Source organism: Tursiops truncatus, chromosome 3, assembly GCF_011762595.2.
Source record: "Tursiops truncatus isolate mTurTru1 chromosome 3, mTurTru1.mat.Y, whole genome shotgun sequence".
In the NCBI taxonomy this organism is placed as follows: domain Eukaryota; kingdom Metazoa; phylum Chordata; class Mammalia; order Artiodactyla; family Delphinidae; genus Tursiops; species Tursiops truncatus.
This window is the reverse complement of record NC_047036.1, coordinates 96,576,811-96,592,856: the sequence shown is the minus strand read 5'-3', so window position 1 is coordinate 96,592,856 and position 16,046 is coordinate 96,576,811. Positions and strand designations below refer to the sequence as shown.

Here is a 16,046-nt window from a genome sequence, read left to right as displayed (position 1 = left end):
TTGGATCCTCTCTCTTATCCTTTTCATGAGCCTGGCTAAAGGTACATCAGTTTTGTTTATCTTTCCATAAAAAGAGCTCTTGGTTTCATTCATCTTTTCTGTACTTTTTTTTGTTATTTTTTTTGCGGTACGCGGGCCTCTCACTGTTGTGGCCCCTCCCGTTGCAGAGCACAGGCTCCGGACACGCAGCCTCAGCGGCCATGGCTCACGGGCCCAGCCGCTCCACTGCATGTAGGATCTTCCCGGACTGGGGCACGAACCTGTGTCCCCTGCATCGGCAGGTGGACTCTCAACCACTGTGCCACCAGGGAAGCCCTCTGTTGTTTTTTTAATTTTATTTTTTTAAATTTCCTCTCTGATCTTTATTATTTCCTTCCTTCTGCTGACTTTGGTCTTTGTTTCTTCTTTTTTTTTTAACTCCTTTAGGTGGTAGGTCAGGTTGTTTGATGTTGTTTTTTTTTTTGAGTGAGGACTTTACTACTATAAACTTTCCTCTTAGAACTGCTTTTGTTGCATCTCAAAGATTTTGGAAGTGTTGTGTTTCTATTTTCATTTGTCTCAAGGTATTTTCTGATTTCCTCTTTGGTTTCTTCACTGACCCCTTGCTTTCTTTTTTTTTCTTTTTTTAGTAGTGTGTTGTTTAGTCTCCATGTGTTTGATCTTTCCCCATTTTTCTTTCTGTAGTTGATTTCTAGTTTCATACCTTTGTGGGAAGACAAAAATGCTTAACATAATGTCTGTCCTCTTACATTTGTTGAGACTTGTTTTGTGGCCTAGCATGTGATCTATCCTGGAAAAAGTTTCATTTGCACTTGAAAAGAATGTATTCTGCTGTTTTTGTATGGAATGTCCTGTAGATATCTATTAAGTCCAACATTTATATTGTGTCATTTAAGATCACTGTTGCCTTACTGATGTTCTGTCTGAATGATCTATTAATGCAGGTGGGATGTTAAAATTCCCTAATATTACTGTACTATTGTCAGTTACTTCCTTTATGTGCCAGTGTTTGCTTTTATATTTAGGTGCTCCTGTATTGGGTGCATATACATCAGTGAGTGTAATAAACTCTTCTTGTACTGATCCCTTTATCATTATATAATGCCCATCTTTATCTTTGTTATTGCTTTTGTTTCAAATTCTCTTTTATCTGATATGATATTGATACCCAATCTTTCTTATAGTTTCCATTTGCATGAAATATCTTTTTCTATCTTCTCACTTTTAGTCTGTGTGTGTGCTTAGCTCTGAAGTGAGTTTCTTGTAGGCAGGATATACATGTGTCTCTTTTTCCCAGTCAGCCACACTATGTCTTTTGATTTGAGCATTTAGTTCATTGATAATTAGAGTAATTATTGATAAGTATGTACTTATTGCCATTTATTACTTATTTTCTGGTTGTTTTTGTAGTTCTCCTCTCTTCCTTTCTTTTTCTTTTTGTTTCTTCCCTTTCATTTGATGATTTTATTTAGTAGTATACTTGTGTTCCTGTCTTGTGTATCTGTTGTAGGTTTTTATTTGTGGTTACCATTGGGGTCGTATATGTTGGCCTATAGCTGTATCTTCTTGTTTGAAACTGGTAGTCATTTAGTTCAAACGCATTCTAGAATATCTACATTTTTCTCCCCTCCCCCACATCTTGTGTTCCTGATGTCATACGTCTCCATGGTTATCCTTTTACTGTTTATTGTAGTTATAGTTGCTTGTACAATTTTTGTTTTTTTTTTAATCTTTGTACTGGCTTTTTAAAGTGGTTGATTCTCAGCTCTTACTATATATTTGCCTTTCCTGGTGGGATTTTACCTTTCCTATTGATTCTTCTTTTCCACTTAGACAGGACCCTTTAACATTTCTTTTAGGGTTGGTTTTGTATTGAGGAACTTTTTTAGTTTTTGTTTGTCTGAGAAGTCATTTATCTCTCCTTTATTCTAAAAGATAATCATATTAGATAGAGTATCCTTGATTTCAGGTATTCCCTTTCAGCACCTTGAATATATCATACCACCCCCTTCTGGCCTGCAGTTTTTCTGCAGAGAAATAAGCTGATAGCTTTTTAGGAATTCCTTTGTATACGACCCTTTGTTTTTATCTTGCTGCCTTTAGAACTCTCTTTCTATCTTTGAATTTGCCATTTTAATTATGATATGTCTTGGCATGGGTCTGTTTAGGTTCATCTTGTTTAAGATCCTCTGTGCCTCCTGTACCTAGATATCTCTTTCCTTCTTCAGGCTTGGGAAGTTTTCAGGCATACTTTTCTCAAATATATTTTAGATTCTCTTCTCTCTCTCTTATCGTTCTGGGACCTCTATAATACAAATGTTGGTATTCTTAATGTTATCTGAGAGATCTCTTATTCTGTTTTCATTAAAAAAAATTTTTTTAAATCTTCTGATTAGGTGATTTCTATTATTCTGTCTTTCACATCACTTATACATTCTTCTGTATCACTTAGCCTGCTGTTCATTCCTTCTAGTGTGTTTTTTATTCAGGTATTACATTTTTCGTATTGGATTGGGTGTTTTTTATATTTTCTAGTTCATTGTTAAATATACACTGTGTACGTCTCTTCTCTTCCCTAATTCAGTTCACATATTTATTACCAATGCTTTGAATTCTTAATCTTGTAGATTTTTATTTCTGTTTTATTATTTATGTATTAGGGGTTTTCTCTTGCTCTTTAAATTGAGACCAGTTCCTCTGCCTTTTCATTTCACTTAATTCTTTTTGCCTCTATTGCAGTCTTGAAAGGGTTATTGTGTGTCTGTGTGCGAGTGTCCCTATACAGACTGCTTGTCCCCAGTGCCATTGGTGGGAGAGCTGAATTTGACATGGACACAAGTTATGTCTTTCCTCATGGTGTGTTGGCAACTCTTACCTTGGTAGTCAGTGGGGCTGGAGATGGATAGGCTAGACTTCAGCTGGGTGTGAGGCAGTGCTTCCCCTCTGCTCAGTGGCCATCACCACCCTTTCAGGAGTGGGTTCTGACTCCAAGTTGCTAGAGCAGTAGCCCTGAGGGTTGGGCCTGAGCTGGCTGTGCTTTTCTTAAGTATGTGTTTTCTCCTTTCCCTACACTGTGACCCTTGCCTCAGCAAGGCATTGCAGGGGAGGGGGGTTATGCAGAAGCAAGTGGGGCCCGTGTGGGCTGTTGGCCTGTGTTGGCTCCAGGCAGAGGTCCAAGCTGTCTTCAATGAGGTACCTGTGTAGGTGCCTGCGATTGGTTTTCCTCATTCCACTCAGGCTCAGCCTCTGGTGCAAGTCCCCTTTGTCTCCTACAGCTGATCACTGCCTCCAGCCTCTGCCACCCCTGCCCTGTTGTGGAGCTACACTTCAGGGCCGTGGGTACCAGCATGGACTCTCGACATGTATCAGTGGGTGTGAGCTGTGGTGGAGTGGCTGCTGTAAGAGATCTGGACTGTTTCTAATGCACTGCTTGATTTATGCCAATGGTGGTTGTCACCACCCTCCCAGGCTCTTCTTCAGACCAGGTCACCTCTGTGTCCCACGGTCAGGTATTCTTCCTGCATGGCTGCCCCATATCCAGTTCTGCTCTGTGATGTGGAAGGAGTGAGGCTAGATTGTTTGCTTGGCTTGGGTTGTGGGAAACCTGGCAGCCAATAGAGCAGACCTCTCTCCACCCTGCCTGGGGGCAAACCAGCATCTCTATGCTCCTCCTCAGTAGTGGAGCCCAGGCTTCCTTCAGTCTTCCTGTTAACCCCTGAGGTCCTCCAACCGGCAAAGTGAGCTCGTCTCTGCTGCGTAGGACCCCAGGACTGGGTTGCCCAAGCTATGGTTTTCACCACTCACTCCCCAGGGTGCGTGTCTGCCCATGTATTCTCCCTTTTCCTCTGGGTCCCTTCCTGGGGCACGGGTCCCAACTCGATTGCTTTTCTTGCCTTCCTACACAGTTGATTACATGTGTATCTTTCTTATAGCCTTGGTTGTACAGAAAAGTCCTTCTACCAGTTTCCAGTTAGTTTTCAGTGAGAATTGTTCCACATGTAGATATATTTTTGATGTGATTTTGGGGGGAAATTTATCCTCTTACTCTGCCATCTTGATGAATCTACTTCATGTATTTCTATAAGATGTGAGACATCTCACTTTCAGAAATCACAGTTAATGTATAAATTACTACAATGATAACACTATTAGTAAATTAATAGGACTCATCTGTACACATGTGCTCTGAATCTTGTCTCTTATAGATTCTTTGTGAATTATGACTTTTCCTCCTACATGTCTAACTTCTCTGTCTAGTGACGTGTTCAAGTCTTTACCTTACTTTAAATAAACTGAGTCATCCTTCAGCCTACATATCTTTTCATATTTTTTATTATCCAAATTTTTAGAAGAGTAATTTCTACCCTTGATTTATCTCCCTTATTTCATTCACTGTTTCACTGATATAACTCTCAGTGAGTCACCAATGACTTTTATATTCTGAACCTAAAGAATTCTTTAGTTCCAGTGTAATCTTCTGCATAATAGTTAACATTGATAACCATTTCTTCTTCTTAAAATACTATTTCTTTGACCTCTGTGGCACTGCCATCATCACGTTTTCTCCTATTTCTGTGATTTCTCCTTTTTAGGTCCCTTGAAATTCCCATCAGATTCTTTTCTTTTCTCTTTCTAGATGGTCCTCTTCATACCCATGGCAAAAATTTCTCTTTGGGTCAGAACTCTCTGTTGAGTTCCAAACCTTTATACCTATGTTCCTATTTGATACCTCCACCTTTCCCATATTTAACTATCATTTTCCTCTTGTCCACTTGTGACCAAGCTGTCCTATCCTTTATGTTACCAATCTCAGTGAGTGACAACATTCTCATTTGTCCAAGAAAATCCAGGAATCAAGTTTGATTCTTCTCTCTCTCTCTGTTATGTCTCCCAAGTTCAATCAGTCACTAAGGGCTGCTTTTCCTATGCCCTTAAACTCACCCAACTCTGTCTACTTCTTTCCAATTACACTGTTCCAGCCCTAGTCTGGGCAGTCATCACCTGATATCTCTTACCCCTTCCCTCTGACTCCTCTACTGATCACTCCAGTCCATTCTTTTACATTCCATTCGAAATAATCTTTCTGAAATGCTAATCTAAATATGCCATTCTCCTATGTAAAAATCTTCCATGACACCTATACCCTGTTTGGATGTAGGATCTTTCACATTTCCTGCTTCCCAGAGTTCTTTTCCCCCTGCTTGCCTTTCATTGGCTGTGGACTTTGCACAGTTGCCATTCAAATTCTTTTTCTAAACCTCATTGGAAAACACCAGCTTGCAGTTCAAGTCACCGTGATAAATGGCAGAGGGGCTAGATCACCTTTCTTCATAGACTGCTTTTCTGTGACATGCTGGGCAAACTTCAAGTTGTACCACATTTAAAATGAGACCAAAAGCATTTGAACTTTGACAAAACATCTCTTAAGAATCCTACCTGCTAACTTTAGTGTGCCATTTATTTTGATTAAATATCCCTTTTGAACCCACAACCTTCTGTTATTCTCTATGAGACAGCTCTTGACAACATTTTGCTGAATGATAGTAGCATGTGTCACATTAAATTTTTCTTTGCCTTGTTTCCCTTTTCAAACTAAAGCCAGTCTGTTTCTGAAGGTTGCCTGTCCATTGACAGGACATACTAGGACCCTATGATGATCTAAATCCATTCATGTTATCCTTCTTCATGTAGGAATGTATACACTGATGTTTACTTGCAGTGAGAATCAACAGATGATGATTGTTTTTTGGGGTGTAATCTGATCTTTAAAAGACAAATCTGTATGTTTACTTTTTTCAGATTTGTGTAATTCCAGTTCAGACGGTGTGTTGGCTAACATATATCTTTTAAGACTGATTTTTTGTTTACTCTGAAAACTCAGGGTTTTAAATCAGTGTTGGTTTTTTTTTGCGGTACGCGGGCCCCTCACTGTTGTGGCCTCTCCCGTTGTAGAGCATAGGCTACGGACGCGCAGGCTCAGAGGCCATGGCCCACAGGCCCAGCCGCTCTGCGGCATGTGGGATCTTCCCGGACAGGGGCACGAACTCGTGTCGCCTGCATCGGCAGATGGACTCTCAACCACTGCGCCACCAGGGAAGCCCTTAAATCAGTGTTTTTAAACACTTCTAGTTACACACCAATGCAATAGCAAAGCCCAAGGAAACGCTCAAAACAACTCAGCTTTCACTTATTGATTTACAAATTGAGTAGCTGATCTCATAAACAATGCATAGAGCCATAGTCTGAGTCAGATATCTCTAAGCTTAAAGTTTTGCTTTTAATAGCCTCATATAGTGCTACTGTGTTAGTTATAAATGTTAAAAAATAAAAAGTTTTAGAAGTCATTCCTCCTCACTAAAAAAAGTAGGAAATGCAAACAAAAGGTGAACAAAAATTAAATTTTACATGTTCCTTATGTATTAGGAATAAGGTCTGTTAACTTTCTTTAGTGCTGTCCTTCAGTTATACACAATTCTGCTATATAATATATATTCAATAAGTATGATAAATAGTAGTTGAGTGAATGGAGAAAAGTATATAAATGTAAATAATGGTACTTTTTCATGTCTTAAATTTGTCCCTTAATGTGACACTGATAAAAGCACACTGTCCATTATATAAGCAATAATTTCCCTATAGGCAACATTTTTTCTATTATTAGGCATCTAAATAATTCCTTATTATAGATAAATGTAATTATGAAATAACTTGGGCATATATCTTATCTGCATTTTAAAATATCTGCATTTTAAAATGATTTTGTTATCTAATATGTTTGTATATCTTTTAAAAGTTGTTGATAAATATTATCAAATTCCTTTTCAGAATGATTGTATTTAATTCGTACTCCCAGCAAAAATGGCTGAGAATATCTGTTGCATAGTACCTTTATTATATTAAACGTTATTATTTTAAAATGTGAATTTCATGGCACAGTCATTTTATATTATTTGAATTAAAATGTTTTTTAGTACTCTGGCTAAACAGTTTGCATTTACCAGCACTTTGACTTCTGTGGGTTTTCTGTGTGAACCTATTGACAAGATTTTTTTCTAACACTTATTGAACACCAGGCACTATTCTGAGTGTTTTATATGTATTGATTTACTTGATCCTCACAACAACCTTGTGAATATTGGGATATTCCTATAATCCCCATTTTACAGATGAAGGAAATAGATAGCTGGGATGATTTCTGATGTTGTGTAAGAAGATATAATATGATAATTTTGTTATATATTTGTGGAAAATTTTTTATTAATTTTTATTGGAGTATAGTTGCTTTACAATGTTGTGTTAGTTTCTGCTGTACAGCAAAGTGAATCAGCTATATGTATACATATATCCCTTCTTTTTTGGATTTCCTTCCCATTTAGGTCATCATAGAACATTGGGTAAAGTTCCCTGTGCTATACAGTAGGTTCTCATTAGTTATCTATTTTATACATAGTATCAATAGTGTATATATGTCAATCTCAATCTCCTAATTCATCCCACCACCCCCCTTCGTATCCATGTTTGTTCTCTACATCTGTGTCTCTATTTCTGCTTTGCAAATAAGACCATCAATACCATTTTTCTAGATTCCACATATAGGCATTAATATACGATGTTTGGTTTTCTCTTTCTGACTTACTTCACTCTGTATGACAGTTTCTAGGTTCATCCTCATCTCTGCAAATGACCCAGTTTCATTCCTTTTTATGGCTGAGTATGTGGAAACTCTTTACATATTAAAAATATTAGCCAGGATAAGGAAATGTATGGCAAATTTTTCCATGTTATACGAATTGTCTTTTGTTAGTTTTACCAATACATTTTATGTTGTAAGTTCAATCATTATACCATCATGTTCATTAAAAGTTTAAGTTCATAGGGTTATATATTTATATATTATCCCTGTATTTTATTGGGTTTTTATTGTTTTATAAAAACACAATAATTGGGTTTTTATAAAACCCAATTATTGTTTTATTTTGTTTCTTTATAACTCTTATCCATTTGGAAATCATGTGTTATGTTAAATGAAAATCTCACTTTATTTTCCCTCTTGTGATACCCCAAGAAGTATACTGAGCATATGTACATCTCTGTCTTCAACAAGAAAAATTTTTTTTTCTCTTACCATATATGATACATTATGTAGTATCTGGATATATTATGCTTTCTTACACAGTAGCATAAATATGTATCTAACATTTGGCATTTATTTGTTCTATTTAAAACTTCTTTATTTGGTGCCACTTATAAGTAATTCTGAAACACATGGCAATTCATAATCTATATCTTTTATTTACATGATTTATCCTTTAATTAGTTATAGCTCTTTCATGCTTGTTATGTCTTAGATGAGCCAAGTCAACATTTATTTTATGGTCAACATTTAAGTGCATGTAAGAACGCATGGGGCTGTGAAAGCTTTACATGGCAAATAAGATGTCAATAAGGGTAGTATTTTTGCAAATTTCAAGACATTTTAAAATGCCCTCCAATGTTATTTAATAGGATTTATTTGATTAGTGTCTATTTGAAAGTTCTGAATTGTACTGTAATTGTCACTGTTCAAAGAGTACTTCTCAGTGACAGTGTGTATATGATATGCCATTACAGTTCAATTAGGATAGACTTTGATCATATATAATACTTTTCATGCAGTAATAATGAATTTATTGTTTGTCTGCCTCATAATAGATATTGTGCTAGGTTTTTAATATATAAACTTTACATCACTTTTATCAGCTTCATTTTTCACAACTACTGTATTCCTAGATATATTTGTAGATACAGATATTGAAACTTATAGAGGTTAAATCACTGCTTGAAGGTCACACAGCTAATAAGTGCTAGGGCGAACATTTGAACATACATGTCTGAATCTTTATGTTTAATACAATATTTAAATAAACGGTTGGTGTCTTCATAGACTCTCTGATTAGTTTCACCAGTATTTACGAATTACTAAATCACTAAGGTTAAAATTAATATGAAGTCAGAAGACATCTCCACATGTAAATATATTTAACTTTGTTTTATTTTTTGCTTTTTCCAACGTATCTAATAAACGCATAGACACCATGGATCCAATGGGAGTTACACATGTAACTTTCAGCAATTTTTCTAAAATGCCCTCCAATTTGCATCACTGCTTTTTTCTCTTCTGGTGATAAAGACTCACCCTTATACACTGTTGGTGAGAATATAAATTGGTGTAGCCACTATGGAAAACAATATGGAGGTTCCTTTAAAAAAAAAAATAGAGTTACTATATGATCCGGCAATCAAACTCTTGGGTATATATCCAGAAAATACAAAACGTCTAATTTGAAAAATAGTACATGCACCCCAATGTTCATAGCAGCACTATTTATAGTAGCAAAGACATTGAAACAGCCAAAGGGCCCATCAACAGACAATTGGCTTAAGAATATGTGATATATATATATATATATATATGATATATATATATATACATATTTCAACCATAAAAGAGATCAAAATATTGCCATTTGCAGCAACATGGATGGACTTAGAGAATATTATACTTAGTGAAGTAAGACAAAGGCAAATACTATATCACTTATATGCAGAATCTAAAAAATAATACAAGTGAATCTGTGTACAAAACAGAAACAGACCCACAGACTTAAAAAACAAACTTATGATTACCAGAGAGGAGAGAGAGAGGTGGAGGAACAAATTAGGAGTATGGGATTAACAGATACAAACTACTATATATAAAATAGATAAGCAACAAGCATTTACTGTATAGCATAAGAAATTATATTTATATGTTATAATAACCTATAATGGAAAATAATCTGAAAAAAATATATATATAACTAGAAAAAAAACAGAGTCATAGAGACTGTATCCATTTGTAATAACCTTACTATTATGTGGTGATGTTTAGGGTGTCATTAATTTTATTGCAAACTTTAAGAGTATTTTTATTCTCCCTAGGGATCTTGATATGGGTTTATAGCAGAAATTCTTTTTAGTGCAGAGTAGAAAAATTCTAGAAAAAGTAACATATCTTTCAAACAAATTGAATGTCTTTTAAAAAATAAGCACTATCATATAATTAGTATTTCAGAGTTCACAGCTATTCTTTTCTCCCACATTGTTTTTCACTGACCGTATGATGCCTTATACAATAATAAATATGATGAAATCAAATTTTGTGTATGTATAACATTTCTTTTAAAATACACATGATACCAAAGTTAAACAGGAAAAGATTAAATCACAACCTTATTAAACCTAGAACATGAGACACAAAGCAAAAAGTTTTTTAAAAAGCAGAAAGGCAAATAAATGAAATAGAAAAATAAGAGAAAAAAACCATTGAAACTGAGTTGTGTTTTTTGAAAAGATACACAAATTTAATAAACTTAAGCTAGACTAAGAAACAAAGAGAAGACTTAAAATCAGAAATGAAAGAAGAGACATTAGAACTGACAACACAGAAATAAAGGGGATTATAAGAGATTTTATGCCAACAAATTGGATAACCCAGAACAAATGGATAAATTCCTAGAAATGTACAACAGGCCAAAATTAAATCATGAAGAAAGACAGCACCTAAACAGATCCATAACTAGTATGGAGATTGTATCAGTATCTAAAAACCTTCCCATAAATAAAGAAAACCCCAGGACCAGATGGCATCACTATTGAATTCTACAAAACATTCAAAGAAGAATCCTTTGAATCAAGTCAGTTCCTCTCAAACTCTTCCAAAAAAGTCATACTAGTCTAAGTGAGAGTTACATATAAAATAGTAGTTTCTAAAGTAGCTGATTACCAAGATCATTTGAGAGTCTTTTAAAAGACAGAGATTATGAAATCTCTTCCCCAGAAGTTATGATTCAAGTCAAGGCCTTGATGTCAGTATTTTAAATATCTGACTCTGACGCAGAGTTTGGTTTTCATTGATGTGATCACCTCTTAAGAACTGTTGTCTCTTGCTAGGGGAATGGTGGTCAGGTGCTGACCATATGTGATACTTCAGGTCTTCTTCCTTCATCTTTCGTCTTGTGATCTTCACAACCTTTCTCCATTTTCAAGCTCTATTGAGATATATCTGGATTTACCTAAGAAGAGTCTTTCTGAAAATCCTCCTCCAAAATCACTACTGGGTTTAGAGATGGCTTCCTGGGGTACTTTGACCTTTTTGTGGTCTATCATAGGAATTGACCCTGTTTCTCTAATCCATTGCTGTAGAAAAACTACAGCTCTTTCTTTTCATAACTATCTTTCTCTTGCAGTCTAAAGTCAAATAATATAGAATCTTCTCCTTCCCATACAGTAACTAAATAGGAATTAATACAGTTTTGAGTTTATTGTCTGTATCCTTTTTAAGGGTTTTCACTAATAGTAACAAGTAGAAAGCAAAGAATGAAACAGAGTTCACCAACATTTTAAGGTCAGCTATCCAAGTTGTCTTTGAAGTGTAACCACTAAAACGATCTTCATTCCTCCTCTTTAACTTCAGGGGAGTTAGAGACAGCCAGGCAAGCCTTCTAGCTAATATTTTATACTTTAGATTAATGTGTCACTACTCTTTAACCTCTTAGATTCCCTTTTTCATACTCATCTTTGATTTTACCATAATTCACATAGGTGGGGGCAAGCAAATATGGCTCTGTGGACTCTTGGCTCGAACTAGGGAAGAAAGATAATTTATCTTAGCAAAAAAACTAGAAGAATGATACAGGTGAACTTATTTGCAAAACAGAATAGAGACACAGACGTAGAGAAGGGAAGTATGGATACCAGGGTGGAAGGGGAGCTGGGATGAAGTGGGAGAGTGGGATTGACATATATACACTACTATGTATAAAATAGATAACTAATGAGAACCTACTGTATAGCACAGGGAATTCTGCTCAGTGCTCTCTGGTGACTTAAATGGGAAGGAAATCAAAAAAAGAGGCAATATATGTATACATATAGCTGATTCACTTTTCTGTACAGCAGAAACTAACACAACATTGTAAAGCAAATATACTCCAGTACAAATTAATTTAAAAAAAAAAAAAACCTACCAAAGTGGAAATCTTAGCATCATTGTTCTTATGTGGTGCCAGAATCATTTTGGGTGATCTCAGGTTAAGTGGGTAATCACTTCCAAGCTATCATGGTTCTCACATAGTGGAGGGATTTCACTTAATGCACTTTTGGAGTTAACTTAATGCACAATACAGGATTTTTTTGAGGTGATTCCTAGATAATAATTTCCTCTTTCCTACATTTTCTGGTAATCAGTGTCAAGCCTCACATTCTCTATTGATGTTTGATTTTTTGTTAGGGATAAGTAGGAGGCTTGAATAGGAAATATTAGAAACTACTCACATAAGCATAGTGCTTTACATAAATAGAAAATTTCAAGGTAGTCTGGTTGATTATGTTTGTCATGTGTTAAAATAATTATCGCATATAAATAAAGCAACCAATTTAAAATACTTATCCTCAAAGACCCTCTTCCTTCCTTCAATTTTTTTCTCTCTCTCTGTTCTTTTGAGTTTTGAGGGTTCTTATTTTGGGAAGGAATTAAAGAAGAGTTCTGCGAAGGTGCTATAGAGAAAATGTCTGCACAACGATGTGGCTACCAGTTATGAAAATTTGGCATCTCCAAATGAAATGCTCCATAATATGCAGAATATAAAAGTATTTCCAAAGGAGCTTGTGATTTGTCAACGTAGGATATGTTCCAAGTTATATAAGTTTTAAAATGTCATTTACAATGGAAACATCTTGTCATTCTTTGCATTTTATTTTAGTACATCTTAAATACTGTGATTTATGATATACAATGTAGTTCTATAAGATAATGATGTTTATACAATACATATGAGTTCCTGTTTTAATTGTCTGGCACAGGATTCATGTGTATGTACAGTAATTTTTTATGCTGTGGGGAATTAGAGAAGTCTCATCCTTTGAAAACTGGTGTGTCTGCTGATGCCTCTCACCTGTGTGCCCCATAGGCACTCTCTAAACACCAGAAGAGTGATTACGTGTACAACAACTTCCTTTGACCTGTCCGTTTTGTTTTGTTTTAGATCTCAGGCTGAGGAACCTGTTGTTGCTTACACCAAGGTGCCATTACCTCCACAATGACTCAGCAACCCTGCACAGCATGAGGTACTGTGACATTTTTTTTTTTTTTATTCTGCTCATGTTCGGATGTAAGAATGTTTTTCTGTAGAGAGATTGCATTATTCTAGACCAAGCCCTCAAGTGCTTTTGAAATGATACCATTGTTGATACTTGGGAGAAGTAAAAGGACAGCCACAAGGAGCGGTCCCCCAGAGAACGTCTTGTTGCCCCATATGTTCCTCTTTTAGGTGAATGTATTTATGACTTTCCTTTAAGAGCAGGATTCAGAAAGGTCATCAGTGGTCTAAGATGTCAGAATTAGAAGTGTTGTCCAATCATTTGATTCTGAGAATTAAGCAAATATGATGCTGATTGACTTTTTCAAGAAATTAAGCATGATGTCATTGGGTGGAACTGGGCCACAGAACCATAAAGAAGAGAGAATGGCCCACTTGTTCTGTACACTTTAATTTAGTTGATACTTTTTTCTGCCTGTTGGAGTTGATACTTTTTTCTGCCTGTCTTGCTTGTCAGTTTATTAAAGTAGGCATTGGCTTCGTTAATTCAATTTGTTTCTTCAGTATTTATTAGTGCCTTGTTTTGTTCTCCTAAGGTGGCAAATTTCTTGTTGTAGTTTTTATATGTCTCATCAATAAAAAGTACTTTGGGATGTAAATTGGCTTTGGCTGGGAGTTGCCTCATCAGTAAAAATTGTTTTTGGACACAAATGTGGCTTGTCTGTGATTTGGCTCAAGTATGAATTTTGCATTATTTTAGAAAATTGTTGTTCTACCATGAGATACTACAGTTATAAAACTATCAATAAAATGTTCAATTCTATTCAATTAAATTAAATATATGATTGGCAATTAGTACGTGCCCAACTTGTATAAAATTTCAAATTTAATATATGTGTAAAAGGCATGAATTACTTTGGAAAAACCAAATATATGGTTGGTATGCTTAAGGTTATATATGCTTAATGATTAGAGGACTACATAATAGAGAGTAGTGTTAGTTATCAAAACTATCAAACCAACATGTTTATTGATTCTAATTTTTGCTTACTTTCTGAGACTTGAGTTGTGATGTGTATTTGTTGTATATGCTTAATGCCGAACATCTTCCTTTTCGTCCCTGTTCTTAACCACTGACCAGCTGTTTTGAAACTTACGGCTAGTTTTCTAACTGGTTGGTGTCTTGTAATATGCTGGTGATAATGACAATAAATTCTATGGAATGGAAGCTGAAACAGTGAAAACTACATAATTATTGGGCAGAAAATATTGATGGAGGGTTTGCAGAAAAACCCTGGGCATGAGATACAAAGACTACAAAGATGGTTGTGACAGGGCAGAGAAGTCAGAAGCTACTCCAGGCAGGAATAGGAGCAAGAACAAAAGGCTTCAGTGTTGGATGAGCATGATATGATCGGAAGGTGTAGAGATGGATTACCTGCAATAGAAGGTGACTCCATAGGAGTCATGGAGACAATTCATAGGCAAAGAAGGTCCTGATAATAGAATATGGGCTTGGGCTTTGGGGATTGGGTGTTGGAAAAGTTTGATAGGTTACGAGAAGCCTCTGTACAGACTCTGAACAGGGAAGCAGCACTATGAATCAGTTTTTCTACCTCTGTTGGTCACTTGGAAATCAGGAGGACGTTTCTGGGAGAGGTATCTGGATACAAGAAAAGGTAAGAGAAAGAAGATATAGTGGGCTTCATATACACATCTGGGAGAAGAATGAGCATCAGGGAAGATGGAAAAAGCTATAAGGTCTATCTCAGATCAGACAGCTTTTGAACAGTGGGCACGTGTGGCATAAACCCTTGGTAGAGAACACTGTAGATATTGAAGTAAAGGGGCAAGTACATGAAAACGATACTGGGCTGAACATTCAGATAAATATAGCTGATAGATATATGCAAAATTAAAAAGAAAAGGTGATAAAGGAGCAAACAGGAAGAACAAAATGTTATTTTAGTTCAAACATGAACATAAAGGAAGGACAACATCCTTGAAGACAAACATTATAACTTATTCCTTTTATAAAATCACAAATAATCCTTTGAACCTGACATCACTCTATATGTACTTGTTAAATGATGAATAAATGAGTGAAAGAAGCCTTATCATTAGCAGCTGATTAAAGTAGAATTGAAACAAAAGTGGCTCCCAGGTTTTGAGATGGAATGACTAAAGGATGGGATGCATTTGAAGTGGAGTGGTGTAGTAGGGAGAATAATGGCCCTCAGAGATGTTTATATACTTGTTCTGCATCCTGTGAATATGTTAGGTTATATGGCTTACAAATGTCTTTAGGTTACAAATGCCTTTTAAGCAGGTTAGGTTACAAATGCCTTTTAAGCATCTAAAACATCAATGCTTTAATCTTTTTGGAGAGTTAAATTGCATACTTTTATTCTTTCTCGTAATCCTCATTGAAAAGAAGAAGGCTAGAAAGGAAATTAACATTTATTGAAGACAATATGTGTCAGATATTGAAATAGATCTTATACTTGAAATGGGGATTTTTTAAAAATGTTAAACTGATTTACCAAGCTTCACTGTGCTTTTCCAAGCATTTAAACCAATTCATTCATCACTTCTGGAGGATAGAAGATGCCATATAGAACAGGGATTGGCAAACTTTATCTGTAGAAGACCCATTAAGCTTTTTGAGCCAGATATCATCTTTGTCTCATATTCTTCTTTGGCTTTTGGTTTCTTTGATCATTTTTTTAGCAACGTCTTTTATTTATTTATTTTTAAAATTTTATGGAAGTATAGTTGATTTACACTGTTGTGTTAATTTCTGCTATACAGCAAAGTGATTGAGTTATACATATATATTATTTTTCATATTATTTTCCATTATGGTTTATCACAGGATATTGAATATAATTCCCTGTGCTATACAGTAGGACCTTGTTTATCTGTCCT

The 16,046-nt window shown here is 35.5% G+C and overlaps 1 long non-coding RNA gene across 1 annotated transcript in view; it reads left to right on the top strand.

Annotated features, from left to right (window-relative positions):
• Positions 1-16,046, top strand: part of LOC141278211 (uncharacterized) — a 700,570-nt gene that overhangs the window by 551,198 nt on the left and 133,326 nt on the right. The window contains exon 6 of the long non-coding RNA XR_012330558.1: positions 13,065-13,146. This is a non-coding gene — a long non-coding RNA (uncharacterized lncRNA). The remainder of the gene's footprint in view (positions 1-13,064; positions 13,147-16,046) is intronic.